The following is an 18,849-nucleotide window of genomic DNA, read 5'->3' as shown; positions in this document are numbered from 1 at the left end:
ATGCACTGTTTATTAAAATTCAAACTTAACTGGACTTCTTGTATTTTATCTGACAATCCTACCTGCTACTTAGGCAACGAGCTTTGTGCTACATGAACAAAAAACACACCTGGGGTCCCGCATGAGAATCATAGACTTTGCACAACCCGTAATGAAATTGTTTAGTTAGAACGGTGATAAGTGCTATACAGGAACAAAACAGGGTGCCAAAATACGGACTATCAGTAGTGGATCTAAATGCACCCAAATTCCTTCCCCCGGCCCCAAATTCAGACCCCACGGGGGTAACTTTTGGAAGTGTTCCCTCCCGGTCTCACTTTCCCCCCTATTTTGCAAGCATCTGGCCTTACTTCCTCCCATAGACATGTTCCCTGTCAAAGGTGTTTCTTTCTTTTTTTTTTTTTTTTTTCCTTCTTTTTTGGAGACAGTCTCGCTCTGTCGACAGGTTGGAGTGCAGTGGTGTAATCTCCACTCACTGCAACCTCCGCCTCCCGGGTTCAGGCGATTCTGCTGCCTCAGCCTCCTGAGTAGCTGGGACTACAGGCGCGTGCCACCACGCCTAACTAGTTTTTTAATTTTTATTAGAGACCGGATTTCACCATGTTGGCCAGGATGATCGCCATCTCCTGACCTCGTGATCCACCGGCCTCAGCCTCCCAAAGTGCTGGGATTACAGGGGTGAGCCACCACACCTGGCCTCTTGGGGTTTGTAATTTTACTCTTCTCTCTCTCAAACTGTCATCTTTTTAGGATCTTGACAACTCAGAGGCTTCAGTTACCCTCAAAGGAGTGGTGTGGTGCAAATGGGGAACAGAAACACAAGTATCGGTGATGGGACTTCCTCCCTCCCAGGTAGTTAGCCTGCAGAGCCCAGGTACCACTCACGAATTGCATTGCCACCAGGAGCTCATGTTTATTTCATCCTCAAGGCAGTCTAGTCCAGGAGAAACAATCACAAAAATGGATTAAATTTTGGGGGAGGCCTCTAAAGGCCTTCTCTCGGTCCGTCGTGTTTTTGGTCACTCCAGAGGGTGAAGAAGATACCCGGCTAGCTCCTATTATTGGACCCTTCAGATGCCATTCATGGTTGGGCCCATCTTTGTACCAAGGAGCCTGGCTCTCTTTCTGAGATCCAGCTGCTCATGAATTAGGCTGTCCTTTCTGTAAAACATAAATTCTGAGACCCTAGAGGCAGCACATGGGATCTGAGCATGGGATCTGAGACAAGCTGCCTGCATCCCACGCCCAGTCCCATTTACCCACTGTGTGGCCTTGGGTAAGTGATGTACTTCTCTGAGTTTCAGTTTCCTCGATTGTGAAATAGAGATACAGTCATGCATCACTTAATGACAGGGATGCGTTCTGAAAAATGCATCATTGGGCAATTTTGTCATTGTACAAAGATCACAGAGTGTACTTACACAAACCTAGGTGGGGATAGCCTCCTGTACACCTAGGCTATATGGTCCAACCCATAGCTCCTACACTACAAACCTATGCAGCATGTTGCCTTACTGGATACTGTAGACAGTTGAACACAATGGTAAGTATTTGTGTATCTAAACAAAGATACAGTAGAAACACAGTATTGGCCAGCCCAGTGGCCCATGCCTGTAATCCCAGCACTTTGGGAGGCTGAGGTGGGTGGATCACTTGAGGCCAGGAGTTCAAGACCAGCCTGACCAACGTGGAAAAACCCTGTCTCTACTAAAAATACAAAAATTAGCCAGGCATGGTGGGGGCGCACCTGTAATCCCAGCTACTCAGAAGGCTGAGGCAGGAGAATCACTTGAACCCGGGAGGCAGAGGTTACAGTGAGCTGAAATCGCACCACTGCACTTAAGCCTAGTTGACAGAGTGAGACCCTGTCTCAAAAAAAAAAAAACAAAAACACGTATATATATACACATATATATACCTATATATAGCCAATATTATAATCTCACGGGACAACCATCGTGTATGTGGCTCATCATTAACTGAAATGTTATGTGGCACATGACTGGAATCGTTTATTTTACTTACTAATTTTTTGAGACAGAGTCTCACTGTGTTGCCCGGGCTAGAGTGCAGTGGCATGATCCCGGCTCACTGCAACCTCTGCCTCCTGGGTTCAAGTAATTCTTGTGCCTCAGCCTCCCAAATAGCTGGGATTATAGGCATGCACCACCATGCACGGCTAAATTTTGTATTTTTAGTAGAGACAGGGTTTCTCCATGTTGGCCAGCCTGGTCTTGAACTTCTGTCCTCAAGTGATCCACCTGCCTTGGCCTCCCAAAGTGCTGGGATTACAGGTGTGAGTGACCACACCTGGCCTAGAATAGTTTCTATTTCAGAGGGCAGACGTGAGGATTAAAGAAGGTAATACAACCACATGAAGAAGAGGAGGAGAAGATGGTAATGCATATAATAAAGTCATTAGAATTGATAAATAAGAGCTGAAACAATTGTTTAGATACTCTGAGAACAACCACCATAGCCACATAACCAAAACTTGAGCACCTGATTTTCCAAAATGCTAACTCTAAACATAAAGCACAAGAATAAGTTTTCTTCCCTTATTAGCATGATTCCACGGAATTAAACCAATCAACCATAGACAAATCAGCTTGAACAGCTCTATTTGTCTTTGAAAAAATATGTCAGCCCATCATGAAAAGGGTCAAAATACTTCCTCTTGTGCTATAACTGCTGTCAATTCCGACTTCTTGCCAATCTTGTAATCTCCCAATTCACAGGCTCTTCCTTTGTATGCACAATTAACTCCTGAAATTTTAACTTGATCTGATTTTATTTTTGACAGATTCGTGCCTGGCACAAGCCAAGGCACTCAACCGATTGTTATTCTGAAATGAAAGTCTCGGCTGGGCATGGTGGCTCACGCCTGTAATCCTAGCACTTTGGAAAGCCAAGGCGGGTGGATCACCTGAGGTTGGGAGTTCGAGACCAGCCTGACCAACATGGAGAAACCCCATCTCTACTAAAAATACAAAATCAGCCAGGCATGGTGGTGCATGCTTGTAATCCCAGCTACTCAAGAGGCTGAGGCAGGAGAATCACTTGAACCCGGGAGGCGGAGGTTGTGGTGAGCTGGTATCGTGCCATTGCACTCCAACCTGGGCAACAAAAGCGAAACTCCGTCTCAAAATAAATAAATAAAAGAAAGTCTCTTGAATTCTTGCCTTCTGAACTTATACCCCCACCTTGTACTGTAAGAGGCTGCTAGATCTATGCTTTTTTTTTTTTTTTCGAGACAGGGTCTTGTTCCGTTGCCCAGGCTGGAGTACAATGGCACAATCATGGGTCACTGCAGCCTCTTCCTCCCAGGCTCAAGGGATCCTCCTACCTCAGCCACCCAAGTAACTGGAACTAAAGGCATGTGCCACCATGCCCCACTAATTTTTTTTTAATGTTTTTGTAGAGATGGGGTCTTTTGCTATGTTGCCCAAGCTGTTTCAAACTCCTGGGCTCAAGCAATCCTCACACCTCAGCCTCCCAGAGTGCTGGTATTACAGGCATGAGCCACAGCACCTGGTCCCAGATATATGCTTTTAGGAACTCTTGATAAAATTATTTGTAGCTGCAAGTCTGTACGAGTCTGCAGCACCTCAATTCTTGGCTGGGCGTGATGGCTCACGCCTGTAATCCTGGCACTTTGGGAGGCCAAGGTGGGCGGATCACCTGAGGTCAAGAGTCCGAGACCAGCCTGGCCAACGTGGAGACACCCTGTCTCTACTAAAAATACAAAAATTAGCCGACGTGGTGGTTTGCACCTGTAGTCTCAGCTACTAAGGAGGCTGAGGCAGGAGAATCACTTGAACCTGGGAGGCAGAGGTTGCAGTGAGCTGAGATCGTGCCAGTGTACTCCAGCCTGGGCAACAGAGCAAGCATCGGTCTCAAAAAAAAAAAAAAAAATTGCACACCTGAGGTGGTATCAGGAGTAGGACCCCCATATTGTACTGTAAAAGGCTGTTAGATCTATGCCTTTTTTTTTTTTTTGATGGAGTCTCTCTGTTGCCCAGGCTGGAGTGCAGTGGCGCGATCTCGGCTCACTGCAACTTCTGCCTCCCGGGTTCAAGCGATTCTCCAGCCTCAGCCTCCCGAGTAGCTGGGACTACAGGCATGTCACCACATCCAGCTAATTTTTGAATTTTTAGTAGAGACAGGGTTTCACCACGTTGGCCAGGCTGGTCTCGAACTCTTGCCCTCAGGTGATCTGCCCGCCTTGGCCTCCCACAGTGCTGGGATTACAGGTGTGAGCCACTGTGCCGGGACCTTTTTTTTTTTTTTTTTTTTTTTGAGACAGGGTTTCACTCTGTTGCCCAGGCTGGAGTACATGGCATAATCATGGGTCACTGCAGCCTCTACCTCCCGGGCTCAAGGGATCCTCCCACCTTAGTCTCCCTAGTAATTGGAATTAGACGCCTGTGCTACCATGCCCCACTAAACTTCTTTTTTTCTTTTTTTTGTAGAGATGAGGTCTTTTGCTATATAGCCCAGGCTGGTCTCAAACTCCTGGGCTCTCCTTGTGCCTTGGCCTTCCAAAGTGCTGGGATTACAGGCACAAGCCTCGATAGGGATGGGGGCAGAAGACAAAAAGGTCAAAGTCAGGCTAGAGGGCCCGAACCCAGGGCAGGATTATATCCAAAAGCACTGACCCAGAGGGGTCCCCAGATAGCCCCAGGTTTGCTCTCAGGACGGATCATGCAGAAGGCAGGGAGTCTGAGCCCTGCGAAAGCTGAGAAGAGTGTCAGTCCCTAGGTGGCCCTGGGCCCAGGCCATTTATTTGTAGGCAATGAGGAGTTTGGGCTCCAGCCTCCCATTTCCCCTCCCTGCTGTGGAAGGTCATCCCCATCTGAGAGCCCAGAAACACTTGGGGTGGCTGCATTCTCCCCTCCTTAAGCTGGGGCTGGTTTGATGCAAACATTTCTGCAAATCCTCCAGCACTCTCTCAGGATGGAGGACTTGCCCTCGGTAGAGTAACAGGAACCAAAATTTGGAGGACAGACAGAATTGGGTTCAGTTCCTTCCTCAACGGCTTCCCGGTCACATCACTTCCTTTCTTGCTGAGTCTCCTTTCTCCCGAAATGCACGTCGCATTGATGTAAGGACTAAATAGGTAGTTCTTAAATGGGCAGCAGTTATTTTCCTCTGTGAAAGAAAGATACACTTTTTGTAGAAAATGCAGACGACATGGAAGAGATTTCCGCGCCCCCACCCCCATACAGAGTCTCACTCTGTTGCCCAGGCTGGAGTGTAGTGGTGCGATTTCTGTTCACTGCCATCTCCACCTACCGGGTTCAAGCGATTCTCCTGCCCCAGCCTCCTGAGTAGCTGGGATTACAGGTATGTGCCACCATGCCCGGCTAATTTTTGTACTTCTAGTAGAGTTGGGGTTTCACCATGTTGGCCAGGCTGGTCACAAACTCCGAACCTCAAGTGAGCTGCCCACCTGGGCTTCTCAAAGTGCTGGGATTATAGGCATGAGCCACGGTGCCTGGTCCAAAATTCACTAAAATTTCATCCAAAACTGAAATAAGGCATATAAACCCAGGCCCTGACAGAGCAGCTTCTCGATAATCATTGGTTCCTACTTATCTGATGCTCTTAATGACCTCAAAACGTTGGAAAAATAGGTCATGTCCCCATTTCTGCAGATGAGAAGCTAAAGCTCAGAGAATTGAGTAATTTGTCCAAAGTCACACAATGAACAGCCAGAATCCAATGTTTTGACATCTAAAATACTTCTTTTCCTTTGAGCCTGGCTATGTAGCAAACATAGTTTGGTGCAAATCACAGCTCTGCCATTAATCGCTGTGTAACTTTGGGTAAATGAATTCACCTCTCTGATCCTTAGTTTCTTCATCTGTGGGATGGAGAGAATAATTGTGCCCACCTTGTAGGATTGTTGAAAATAAGACATTTTAAATGAACAAAAAATTGAAGGATTTTTTTTTTTTTTTGGAGATAGTGTCTTGCTCTGTCACCCAGGCTGGAGTGCAGTGGCGTGATCTCATCTCACTGCAAACTCGGCCTCCAGGGTTCAAGTGATTCTCCTGCCTCAGCCTCCCAAGTAGCTGTGACTACAAGCATGCACCACCATGCCTGGCTAATTTTTGTATTTTCAGTAGAGACAAGGTTTCACCATGTTGGCCAGGCTGGTCTCGAACCCCTGACCTCAAGTGATCTGCTCCCCCATCAGCGTCCCACAGTACTGGGATTACAGGCATGTGTCACCACGCCCGTCCAGGAAGTGGTTTGTAAAATTAGCATTGTGGGACCATTGAGCGCATAGCTAAATGATCGGTAAACCATAGTCGTGGGTGTTTGGGGCATAGAGACCTGGATTTAAAGCCTAGCTCCACTTCTTAGAGCTGTATGGCCCTTGGAAAGTCATTTCTCCTCTCTGGGCCTCAGTTGTCTCACTTGTACAATGGATATAATTAGAAAACCTGCCATGTGGGGCTGTTAGGAGCCATTCAGAGTGCCTGGCCCATCGAAGTCCTCAGTGCACAGAAGCTATTAATTATGTATGAAGAAATAATTATAACATGTACCGCTGACGATCTGATAAATAGAAAAGACCTTGATGAAGTGCTGAGGCGAAGGAGTGGGAAATACCCTTCTCCCCAAGGGAGAAAAAACCAAAGGGAGCCAGAGTTCAAAAGGGGAAGATGAAGCAGCTGTGTTTGAGCCCTGAGAGGCAATTTCACCTTGACCATAAAACTGAAAAGGGTTGTGTCTTCCTGTCCAGATAAGGATCAGAAGAACAAAGAGTACTATTAATTAAGTCTTGCCTATTTTTAAGTTTATGGGATATTTTTCCCCCTTAAAAATAAGCTCACAATTAAAGTTCAAAAGGCAAACACAGGGCAGGGGTGGGAGCCAGTCCTGCCAGCCCTGAAACTGAGGTGGGTGGTCTGGTTCCAAGACCAAGTTTGCTCATCTTGGGCGTCTGGGAGTTAGACCACAGAGGGACCAGAGCCATCCAGAGAGGCGGGGAGCCAGCCCGCCGTGTCTGCTGGTCTTGGCCCTCAGGGTGCAACTCGAACTGAGAAACCTGGCCGAGTCCCCAACTTTGCAGGAGAGAGAATGGACTTGGCGTGTCTTCGCTTCCCCCAAGAGGATATGAGTCACAGTGAAAAAGCCAGCCAGCCCCAGGGTGGTCATGGTCTAGGCAGAGAACAGAAAAAGCAAGTGCCTGCCCATCTGGGTGGCCTTGGACAAGTCATTTCCCTTCTGCACCTTGGTTTCCTCATCTGTAAATGAGATGGTGATAACTTTCAGCCTCCTAGAGTTGCAACAAGTACAATAGAAAGCAACTTCAGCTGGGTACTGTGGCTCACGCCTGTGATTCCAACACTTTAGCAGGCTGAAGCAGGTGGATCGCTTGAGCCCAGGAGTTCAATACTAGCCTGGGCAACATCATGAGACCCCACCCCCCACCATCTCTACAAGAAATAAAAACAATAGCTGGGCATTGTGGCGCATGCCTGTAGTCCCAACTACTTGGGAGGCTGAGGTGGGAGGATCACTTGAGCCCAGGAGGCAGAGGCGGCAGTGAGCCAAGATCATGTCACTGCTCTCCAGCCTGGGCAACAGAGTGAGACTCTGTCTCAAATAAATAAATAAATAAAGAAGACTGGGCACAGTGACTCATGCCTGTAATCCCAGCACTTTGGGAGGCCAAGGTGGGCAGATCACTTGAGGTCAGAAGTTCAAGACCAGCCTGGCCAACATGGTGAAACTTTGTCTCTACCAAAAGTACGAAAATTAGCCAGGCATGGTGGCAGGCGCCTGTGGTCCCAGCTACTCGGGAGGCTGAGGCAGGAGAATCACTTGAGCCCAGGAGGCGGAGGTTGCAGTGAGCTGAGATCACGCCACTGCACTCCAGCCTGGGCAACAGAGTGAGACTCTATTTCAGGAAAAAAAAAGAAAAAGAAAAAAATCCCCACAAACTTCAAGAGAATGCCTTACAGACTTACAGAGTCTCACTATGTTGCCCAGGCTGCACTCAAACTCCTGGCCTTAATTGATCCCAAGTAGCTAGGATTACAGACGTGTACCACTGCACTCGGCTTGTTAGCTGCCTGTATCATTGTCTCCCAGACTTTTCTCATTGTGTTAAGGACACAGTTGTTGAGTCAGGAATGCCAGGAGGGTCTTTACTACCCAATGTCAGTGTAAGCTTGGCAAGTCACATTCCTTCTCTGAACCTAAGTTTCCTCACCTGGAAATGAGGTGTAAAGACAGAGTGAGATGGTGAATAAAATGGACTAAAGTACACATACTCAGAAATAAATAAAGCTGGCCGGGCACGGTGGCTCAGGCCTGTAATCTCAACACTTTGGGAGGCTGAGGCAGGCGGGTCACCTGAAGTCGGGAGTTCAAGACCAGCCTGACCAACATGGAGAGACCCCATCTTTACCAAAAATACAAAATTAGCCAGGTGTGATGGTGCACGCCTGTAATCCCAGCTACTCGGGAGGCTGAGGCCAGAGAATCGCTTGAACCCGGGAGGCGGAGGTTGTGATGAGCCGAGATCACATCATTACACTCCAGCCTAGACAACAAGAGCGAAACTCTGCCTCAAAAAAAAAAAAAAGAAAGAAAGAAAGAAAGAAAAGAAACAAAAAGAAAGCAGCTGTTTTATTCTTTTCAGTTTCTTTCCTAGATCCGGACACATTGGCAGGTAACAAGGAGTCCTACAGCCAGCACCTGCACATTGAATTATAAATGGCCAGGTTACCTGTCAGCTGCCCCTGCAGACGAGAGCATTCTGCTGCGATGGGAAGGTAGTCTATCCACACCATATGTGCCTATTGAACAGGTGAAATGTGACTGCTGTGTCTGGGGAACTAATTCTTTAATTCATTTAAATAGCCACATATGGCTAGTGGCTACTATATTGGACAGAGTAGTCTAGACAATTATCTCCATGAGACTAGGAATCAAGGCTGTTTTTGGTTTTTTGAGATGGAGTCTCGCTCCCATCACGCAGGCTGGAGTGCAGTGGTGCAGTCTCAGTTCACTGCAGCCTCCACCTCCCAGGTTCAAGCAATTCTCCTGTCTCAGCCTCCCAAGTAGCTGGGATTACAGGTGCCCACCACCATGCCCGGCTAATTTTTGTATTTTTAGTAGAGATGGGGTTTCATCATGTTGGCCAGGCCAGTCTTGAACTCCTGACCTCAGGTGATCCGCCTGCCTTGACCTCCCAAAGTGCTAGGATTATAGGTATGAGCCACCGCACTGGAGCTTTTTTTTTTTTTTTCTTTCATATATCCCTAACACCCAGCAGAGGACCTGGAAAGATAGGTGCTCAGTGTATATTTGTTGAATGAAAGAATGAACAGAGACAGGGACTGATATGGTTTGGCTCTGTGTCCCCACCCAAATCTCATCTTATAGCTTTCATAATTCCCATGTGTGTGGGAGAGACCAGGTGGGAGATGATTGAATCATGGTGGTTGGTATTTTTCATGCTGTTTTCATAATAGTGAATGGGTCTCATGAGATCTGATGTTTTTAAAAATGGGAGTCTCTCCACACAAGCTCTCTCTTTGCCTGCTGCCATCCACGTAAGATGTGACTTGCTCCTCCTTGCCTTACACCATGATTGTGAGGCCTCCCCAGCCATGTGAAACTGTAAGTCCAATAAACCTCTTTCTTTTGTAAAGTGCCCGGTCTTGGGTATGTCTTTATCAGCAGCATGAAAACAGACTGATACAGGGACTAAAAATAAAACATTTAAATTTTATTTTGGTTTTTGAAACAGGGTCTCACTGTCACCCAGGCTGGAGTACGGTGGCACAATCACTGCTTACCACAGCCTTGATCTCCTGGGCACAAATAATCCTCCCACCTCAGCCTCCCAAGTAGCTGGGACTACAGTCACGTGCCACAGTGCTGAGCTAATGCTTTTATTTTTTGTAGCAATGAGGTCTTGGTATGTTTCTCAGGCTGGTCTCAAACTCCTGGGCTTAAGCAGTCCTCCCACTTTGGCCTCTCAAAGTGCTGGGATTACAGATGTGAGCCACTGTCCCTGGCCTAGAAAACATTTTAAGAACTGTTTCCTTCCTCTTTCCATGAAATATCCAAGACTTACCTGTAAAATGGAGAAAATAGTGTTGCTAGCTCATAAAGTTATTGTGATAATTAATGAGTTAATATTTGTAAAGGGCTTAATAGAATGCCTGGCACATAGCTGGTAAGTCTTATGAAGAGTAATTTTGTTCTATTTAAGTTTGATTCCAAGTGCCAGAAAGATTCAAAGTAATAAGGGCTTAAATGATACAGAAATGTCTTCTATTTTTCTTATAAAGGAATCTGAAGGGAGCACTGCAGGGCTTTTAGGAGGGCTTCCAGAAGCTGTCAGAGACTGGGGGTCCTTCAATTCGTTGTTCCCCCATCTTCAACACTGACTTCTTCCTCATGGTTAATGGCTGCTCAAGCTCCAGGCAACAAAACCACATTTCAGCCAGCAAGGAGGAAGGAAGGCAAAGGAGACTAGGTGTCTCCTTAAAGAGGATGCTTCCCAGAAGTTACACACAACTGCTTCTATCCTGCTGTGATCTGAATGTGTCCCCTAAAGTCTGTGTGTTGGAAACCTAATCCCCAATGCAACAATGTGGAAAAGTAGGGTCTGATAAGAGGTGATTAGGTCATGAGGGCTCTGCCCTTATGACTGGATTAATGTCATCATTGTGGGAGTGAGTGAGTTGTCATGAGAGTGGCTTTTTCATATACACAAGTTTGGACCCCTTCCTGCTCACTAGTTCTCACCCTCTCTTGCCTTTCCGCCTCCTGCCATAGGATGATGCAACGTGAAGGCCCTTGCCATATGCCAGCACCATGCTCTTGGACTTCCCAGCCTCCAGAACCATGAGCCAAATAAACTTCTATTGTTATTTTCCAGTCATAAGTATTCTCTTATAGCAACACAAAACAGACTAAGACATATTCCATTAGCCAGAACATGGGCACGAGACCACACCTAGCTCTACAGGAAGCTGAGAAATATAATCTTGATTCAAAATGTCGTAGAAACTGAGAGTTGTTGTCACTAAGGAGGATGAGAAGAACAGATGTTGGGGGACACCTAACATTCCTTCCCTAAAACTCCAATTTTACCCTAGAATTTGGCTCTCAATGGCTGTTTCAGGAATCTGTAACTACTATACTAAAACATCATGTTGTACACCTTAAATACATACAATTTTTAAAAAAGAATTTGTAGCTACTAATAACAGGGACAACACATGTGTATGAGACTGTTCAATGTGTATTGGGCTTTCATGTCTGTTACCCAATCTGATCACCAACACCTTATTTGGCAGATATATTGTTATTGTTATTTTGATTATTATCTCTCTTTGAACAGATAAGGAAACTGAGGCTTCAGCAATTGGCTCAAAGTCTCAGCGACTGTAAATGACCAAGAACTAGAATCTAGGCCAGGTGTTGAGGCTCATGCCTGTAATCCCAGAACTTTGGAAGGCCGAGGCAGGCAGATCACTTGATATCAGGAGTTCGAGACCAGCCTGGGCAACATGACGAAACCCTGTCTCTACAAAAAATTAGCCAGACATGGTGGCACATGCCTATAGTCCCAACTATTCAGAAGGCTGAGGTGGGAGGATCCCTTGAGCCCAGGAGGTCGAGGCTGCACTGAGCCAACATCACACCAGTGCACCTCAGCCTGCGCAACAGAGTGAGACCCTGTCTCTGAAAACAAACAAACAAAAAACTAGAATCTAGGTCTGTCCAGTTCCCAATTCTTTACCTTTGCCCATTTCATGGCCCTGCCTGTGACTTTGAGGCCCCTGAAGCACAAGGAAATGATTTAGAAAAAGCCAGAATTGGAGCAGAGGGAGACCTGAGGCCAGGAGAGCCACCAGGGAGGGGGCCTGGAGCCCTTCCTGTACCTGAGGGCCGTGGTCGCAAATGGCATCGCCCTCATGCCGCTACCGCACCACACCCTGAGCTTCGTATCCATGTGATGAGATTTACTGAGCACGTTGTATGCACCTGGACAGTGCAAGGGCTTCAGGAGACACAGGAGAGAACAAGCCAGACAAGATTTGTGCCCTTGTGTTCCTCCTAAGCCAGCCTGGAGAGACACATGATACAGAAGTGAACAAATTATTTATTTATATATTCATGGATTTTGTTCATTTATACAATAAATCTCTTTTCTTTTTCTTTTTCTTTCTTTTTTTTTTTTTTGAGATGGAGTTTCACTCTGTTGCCCAGGCTGGAACATAGTGACATAACCTCAGCTCACTGCAACCTCTGCCTCCTGGCTCAAGCAATTCTCCTGCCTCAGCCTCCCACGTGGCTGAGATTACAGGTGCCCACCACCATGCCCGGCTAATTTTTGTATTTTTGGTAGAGATGGGGGTTCATCGTGTTGGCCAGGCTAGTCTCGAACTCCTGACCTCAGGTGATCAGCCTGCCTTGGTCTCCCAAAGCGCTGGGATTACAGGTGCGAGTCACTGTGCCTGCCCAATACAATAAATCATTGCTGAGTGCCTACTAGACACTGAAGATACCATGCTGGACAAGGTAGAAATGCTCTCCGCCAACATGGAGCTTACATTCTAGTAAGTGGGAGGGAGCCTCAAACAATAAGCAAATACAAACATATTGTTATATAATAAATATCTCAGGCCAGAGATTTCATATGTGCTCTGAAGAATACAAATAAACTGTGGTGGTGACTTCCTTCCTTCCTTCAATAGGTAAGTCAAGAAAAAGACATTTAAGTTCAACCCCAGAAATGAGAAGGATCTAGCTATTCAAAGAGTGCAGGGAAAAGCACTCTAGGCAGAGGGAACAGCATGTGTGAGGGCCCTGAGCCAGGCCCTCCACTCAGCATTATGCAAGGGTTATTTCTTCATATCCACCCCACAGGATAGATGATATTATTATCGTTAATAACAGATAATGGCCGGGCGCAGTGGCTTACGCCTGTCATCCCAACACTTTGGGAGGCCAAGGCGGGCAGATCACTTGAGGTCTGGAGTTTGAGTCCAGCCTGGCCAATAGGGTAAAACTCCGTCTCTATTAAAAATACAAAAAATTAGCTGGGCGTGGTGGTGCACACCTGTAATCCCAGCTACTGGGGAGGCTGAGGCGGGAGAATCACTTGAACCCAGGAAGCAGAGGCTACAGTGAGGCAAGATCATACCACTACACTCCAGCAGGAGATTTTCCTCAAAAAAAAAAAGAGTGAGATTTTGCCTCAAAAACAAAACAAAACAAAACAAAACAAAACCCTGATGTTTAAAAAAACTAAAAAAAAAAAAAAAAAAAAATAGTGAGGGACTCCCTTCACACATACATCCTATACATGTACATCCCTTAACTCCCTTAAGTGGCAGAGTTGGGGTCAGAAACCAAGTGCTTGGTATTTTTGGTGTTTTTTTCTTGTTTTTTTTTTTTTTTTTTTTTTTCTTGGAGGGGGGTGGCAGAGGGAGTCTCTCTCTGTCGCCTAGGCTGGAGTGCAGTGGCGGGATCTCAGCTTACTGCAACCTCTGCCTCCCGGGTTCAAGCGATTCTCCTGCCTCAGCCTCCTGAGTAGCTGGGACTGCAGGTGCGCACCACCATGCCCTGCTAATTTTTGTTGTATTTTTAGTAGAGACGGAGTTTTACCATGTTGGTCAGGCTGGTCTTGAACTCCTGACCTCAGGTGATCCACCCGCCTTGGCCTCCCAAAATGCTGAGATTACAGGCGTGGCTACCCTGCCCTGCCAAAACACATGTGCTTGTTAACATCAAACCTCATCCCTCAGTCATGATACTCAGACCCCTGTCCCCTCTGTAGGAAAGACAGCCATCAGCTGGAGTGCAGAAGCAGGCAGCAGGCACCTCCAAGGGGCATGAAGGGATACTCCAGCAAACATTCTTGTAATCACCTTACTTGTTAAGAAATAGAACTTCGTCAGACATCCCAGAAGCTCCTCTCTGTGCCCCTTCACAATCATAGCTTTTCCCTCCTTCTCTCTAAAAGCAACCACTTTCCTGACTTCTATAGTAATAATTCCCTTGGGTCACTCTTTTTTTTTTTTTGAGATAGAATCTCACTATGTCGTCCAGGCTGGAGTGTAATGGCACAATCTCAGCTCACTGTAATGCCTCTGCCTCCCAGGTTCAAGCTATTCTCGTGCCTCAGCTTCCTGAGTAGCGGAGATTGCAGGCACCCACCACCCTGCCTGGCTAGTTTTTGTGTTTTAAGTAGAGACGGGTTTTTGCCATGTTGGCCAGGCTGGTCTTGAACTCATGACCTCAAGTGATCCACCCACCTCGGCCTCCCAAAGTACTGGGATTACAGACGTGAGTCACTGCGCCCGGACTCCCTTGGGTTTCTTTGTGTTTGGTTTTGTTTTTTTTTTTTTCACCCAAGTGCACATCCCTAGATACTATCATTTGGTCAGGTCCATTTTTTTTTTTTTTTTTTTTTTTTTTTTTGAGACGGAATCTCGCTCTGCCGCCCAGGCTGGAGTGCAGTGGCCGGATCACAGCTCACTGCAAGCTCCGCCTCCCGGGTTCACGCCATTCTCCTGCCTCAGCCTCCCGAGTAGCTGGGACTACAGGCGCCGCCACCTCGCCCGGCTAGTTTTTTTGTATTTTTAAAGTAGAGACGGGGTTTCACCGTGTCAGCCAGGATGGTCTCGATCTCCTGACCTCGTGATCCGCCCGTCTCGGCCTCCCAAAGTGCTGGGATTACAGGCTTGAGCCACCGCGCCCGGCCCAGGTCCATTTTTTAAAACACTATACTTTTTAGTCTCTTTTGATCTATAAGTTCTCTCTCTCCATCTTTTTCTTTTTTTTTTTTTTTTTTTTTTTTTTTTTTTTTGAGACGGAGTTTCGCTCTTGGTGCCCAGGTTGGCGTACAATGGCGCGATCTCAACTCACTGCAACCTCTGCCTCCTGCGTTCAAGCAATGCTCCTGCCTCAGCCTTCCGAGTAGCTGGGACTACAGGCATGCGCCACCACACCCGGCTAATTTTGTATTTTTAGTAGAGATGGGGTTTCTCCATGTTGGTCAGGCTGGTCTCGAACTCCCGACCTCAGGTGATCCACCCGCCTTGGCCTCCCAAAGTGCTGGGATTACAGGTGTGAGCCACCACACCCAGCCCATCTCTTTCTTTTTCTTGTAATTTGCTTTGAAGAATGTGAGTCATTTGACCTGTATTGTTTTTCCAGTTTGGAGCTTGTGGATGTCAAAAACTGATGTCCTCCTCATGGTACAGCTCAACATGTTTCTCTGCCCCTGGATTTTTTGCAAATTGTCAGCTGCATCTCAAGGCATGATCAGATTCAGATTTGATCCCTTCAGCAACCCCAGGGGTTGGTGGTGTGTTCTCTCATCTGTGGTATCTAATGTCTGGCTTTCTGGTATTTTTGTTTGTTTGTTTTTGAGATGGAGTCTTGCTCAGTTGTCCAGGCTGGACTACAGTGGCGACTACAGTGGCATGATCATAGCTCACTGCAGACTTGAACTCCTGGGCTCAAGCAGTTCTCCCACCTCAGCCTCCCAAGTAGCTGGGACTATAGGTGCGACCACACCTGGCTAATTTTTAAAATTGTTTGTGGAGATGAGGTCTCTCTGCGTTGCCCAAGCTGGTCTTGAACCCCTGGCTTCAAGTGATCCTCCCACCACAGCCTCCTAAAGCACTGGGATTACAGGCGCAATCCACTGCACCCAGCCTGGCTCTGCTTTTTGATCGCAGCTAATGCTTTTAACCACACTGCTATGGGGACACCTCCCGGCTACCCTCAGCTGCCTGGGTTTTCTTCTATCTTCTGGACAGATTTGTCCCCAAAGATGAGCCCTTCATAGCTCCAGCGCTTCTGTGGCCGTGGGCCTGGCTAATGCCAGAAGGCAGCCCCTCAGAGTTCCCATCTGAGCCTCTCACACTCCAAGGTCTGTGGAGGGATGGGGTCCTGCCTCTCTGTTGAGCGTCACCTCTCTCTGCTCCTTTCTCCAACCTAGTACGTCAGTTAGACAAAATTCCACTTAGTTTCCCAAAAGGGCCACACTCTCCCTTACCTGAGGGCCTTTGCATATGCTGTTCCCAGACTAGAAATTGTGCCCCTGACCACCACTTCTTCATTTTTTTTTTTTTTTTTTTTTTTGAGACAGAGTCTTGTTCTGTTTCCCAGGCTGGAGCGCAGTGGCGCAATCTCGGCTCACTGCAACCTCTGCCTCCCAGGCTCAAGTGATTCTCCTGCCTCAGCCTGGCGAGTAGCTGGGAATGCAGGCGTGCACCACCATGCCTGGCTAATTTTTGTATTTTTAGTAGAAATGGTGTTTCACCATTTGGCCAGGCTGGTCTCGAACTCCTGACCTCAAGTGATCTGCCCACCTTGGCCTCCCGAAGTGCTGGGACTACAGGCGTGAGCCACCATGCCCACCCCACCTGCCCACCTCTCCTAACTAAGCACTGCTGATCCTTGAGGTCCTAGTAGATCTGTCCATTCCTCCCCACACCAGGCACCAGATTGAATTGGGTGCCTTTTATGTACCTCCGGGGCTCTAGGCTAACCTAGTGGGTACTACTAATAAGTAGCACTTAGGCCACTAGATTGTATTTGTCTGGTTTCTGATCTATTTCCCCTGCTAGAGTCTGAACTCCTTGAGGATAGGAAGTCTTGCATGGGGCCTGGCACACAGTAGGAGCTCGATAAACATCAAGTGCGTGTGTGCATGAACGAGCAGACAAATTGGCCTTTATGAGTCAGCAGGAGGCAAACCCAGGAGGCAAACCCAGGCACAATGGAAGAGCTGGTTTTTTTGCTTTTTGTTTTGAGACAAAATCTCACTCTGTCACCCAGGCTGAGTACAGTGGTGCAATCTCCGCTCACTGCAACCTCTGCCTCCTGGGTTCAAGTGATTCTCGTCCCTCAGTCTCCTGTGTAGCTGGGATTACAGGCATGCACCGCCACATCTGGCTAATTTTTGCATTTTTAGTAGAGAGGGAGTTTCACCATGTTGGCCAGGATGGTCTCGAACTCATGACCTTAAGTGATCCACCCACCTCGGCCTCCCAAAGTGCTGGGATTACAGGCGTGAGCCACCTCGCTCGGCCTTAGACAAAGAGCTTTTCTAAGATGACACACGCAGAGCTCCCTCCAGGGAAGGTGTTGGTGCAGGTTGCAGAAAGAACTCCTGCCTAGGAAAGTACATCTCAGTCCTGGAAAAGTCTCAGAGCCCTTTCTTCAAACAATTATGCTAGGAACCCCCACATATAAGACAAGTTGCTGGGCACTGTGGCTCACACCTGTAATCCCACCACTTTGGGAAGCTGAGGTGGAAGGATCCCTTGAGGCCAGGAGTTCAAGACCAGCCTGGACAAGAGATTGAGATCCTGTCTCTACAAAAAAATGTAAAAATCAGCTGGTGTGTCTCTGTAGTCCTAGTTATGCAGGAGGCTGTGGCAGGAGGATCGCTTGAGCCAAGGAGTTCAAGCCTGCAGTGAGCTATGATCCCACCACTGTACTCCAGCCTAGATGCCAGAGTGAAACCCTGTCTCTCAAATAAACAAAGAAACAAAGCAAAGCAAACAAACAAACAAACAAAAGATTGTTTCCTGGTGGGAGCCAAAACAAAAAACAAAAGCAAACAAAAATAATTTTAAAATGAACAAACCAACAAAAAGACAAATTAATGGGGAGGAGTCCTGGCTTCAGCATGGGAGAAGGCAGGAGGCCTGCCCTGGGTCCCCCTACCCTGAGCGTGAAGGGGCCTTTGGACAGTAGCTTGGCTACATTCTCCACTTCCTTTATCACAACTGGCATATCTATGATTTTATTATTATTTTTTAGACAGAGTCTCACTGTGTCGCCCAGGCTAGGGTGAAGTGGTGTGATCTCGGTTCACTGCAACCTCTGCCTCCCGTGTTCAAGCACTTCTCTTGCCTCAAACTCCCTAATAGCTGAGATTACAGTCAGGCACCACTACGCCTGGCTAATTTTTGTATTTTTAGTACCAATGGGGTTTCACCATGTTGGCCGGGCTTCCCACGTCTTTGATTTTAGGCAGCCACACAGTGGGGACAAAGGAGTCCTAGTTTATCCCTAAGTCTATTCTGAGTGGTGCTCCTGGAGGCTCACCCTGCCAGCTGATAGAGATGTCTACAGAAGCCCTCTTCCTGCAAATTGCCCTACAAGTCCACTGTGTTTCTGAAACAGTGAAACTCTGGAGTCTCTGGTCAGAGCCAAGCTAGTACAGAGGCAGGCAGGGCTGCAGGCCTGCCTAGCAGGGCACAGAGCCAAGGGCTTAGTCTCAGAATTGGATTATTAAAGTGAATTTGGAGCTCCCAGCCCCACTGACCTCGGGGACATGAGGATTACCCGGGCCTCTGACTGGGGCCCACGATCCTCCACATTCCCTGCCAGGTCTGAGAATATGCATCGTCCCTCTGCGGCAGCACAGGGGGCAGGAGATGCTCTGCCCACCTCCCACCCCCAGCCGTCAGCCCCGCAGCCTCCCCTGGCTGCCTGGAGGCACACCAGCCTCCCTTGTGTCTAGGATTTACAGCAGTGCTGTTCAGCTTGTTGTCCACGGACTGGCAGCATCAGCATCCTCTGGGAACTTGTAAGAAATGCACATTCATGGACCGCACCCCAGACATAGGATCAGAATCACTGCGGGGGTGGCCCAGATCTGGGCTTCACAAATGCTCCAGGCGATTCTGCTGTATGCTAAGGTTTGGGAACCAATGGCTTGAGGTACACCGGCCACCCCACACACCTGCCCAAGTGTGCCCCAAGCCTGTCTAAGACTCTGAACAACTTCTAACCACAAATTTCTCCTTTGGGCTCCTTTAAGACTTCGCTTATAGA

This window comes from Macaca mulatta, chromosome 11 (genome assembly GCF_049350105.2).
Source record: "Macaca mulatta isolate MMU2019108-1 chromosome 11, T2T-MMU8v2.0, whole genome shotgun sequence".
Lineage (NCBI taxonomy): Eukaryota > Metazoa > Chordata > Mammalia > Primates > Cercopithecidae > Macaca > Macaca mulatta.
The sequence above is the reverse complement of the archived record's forward strand: the minus strand, read 5'-3'. Positions refer to the sequence as shown.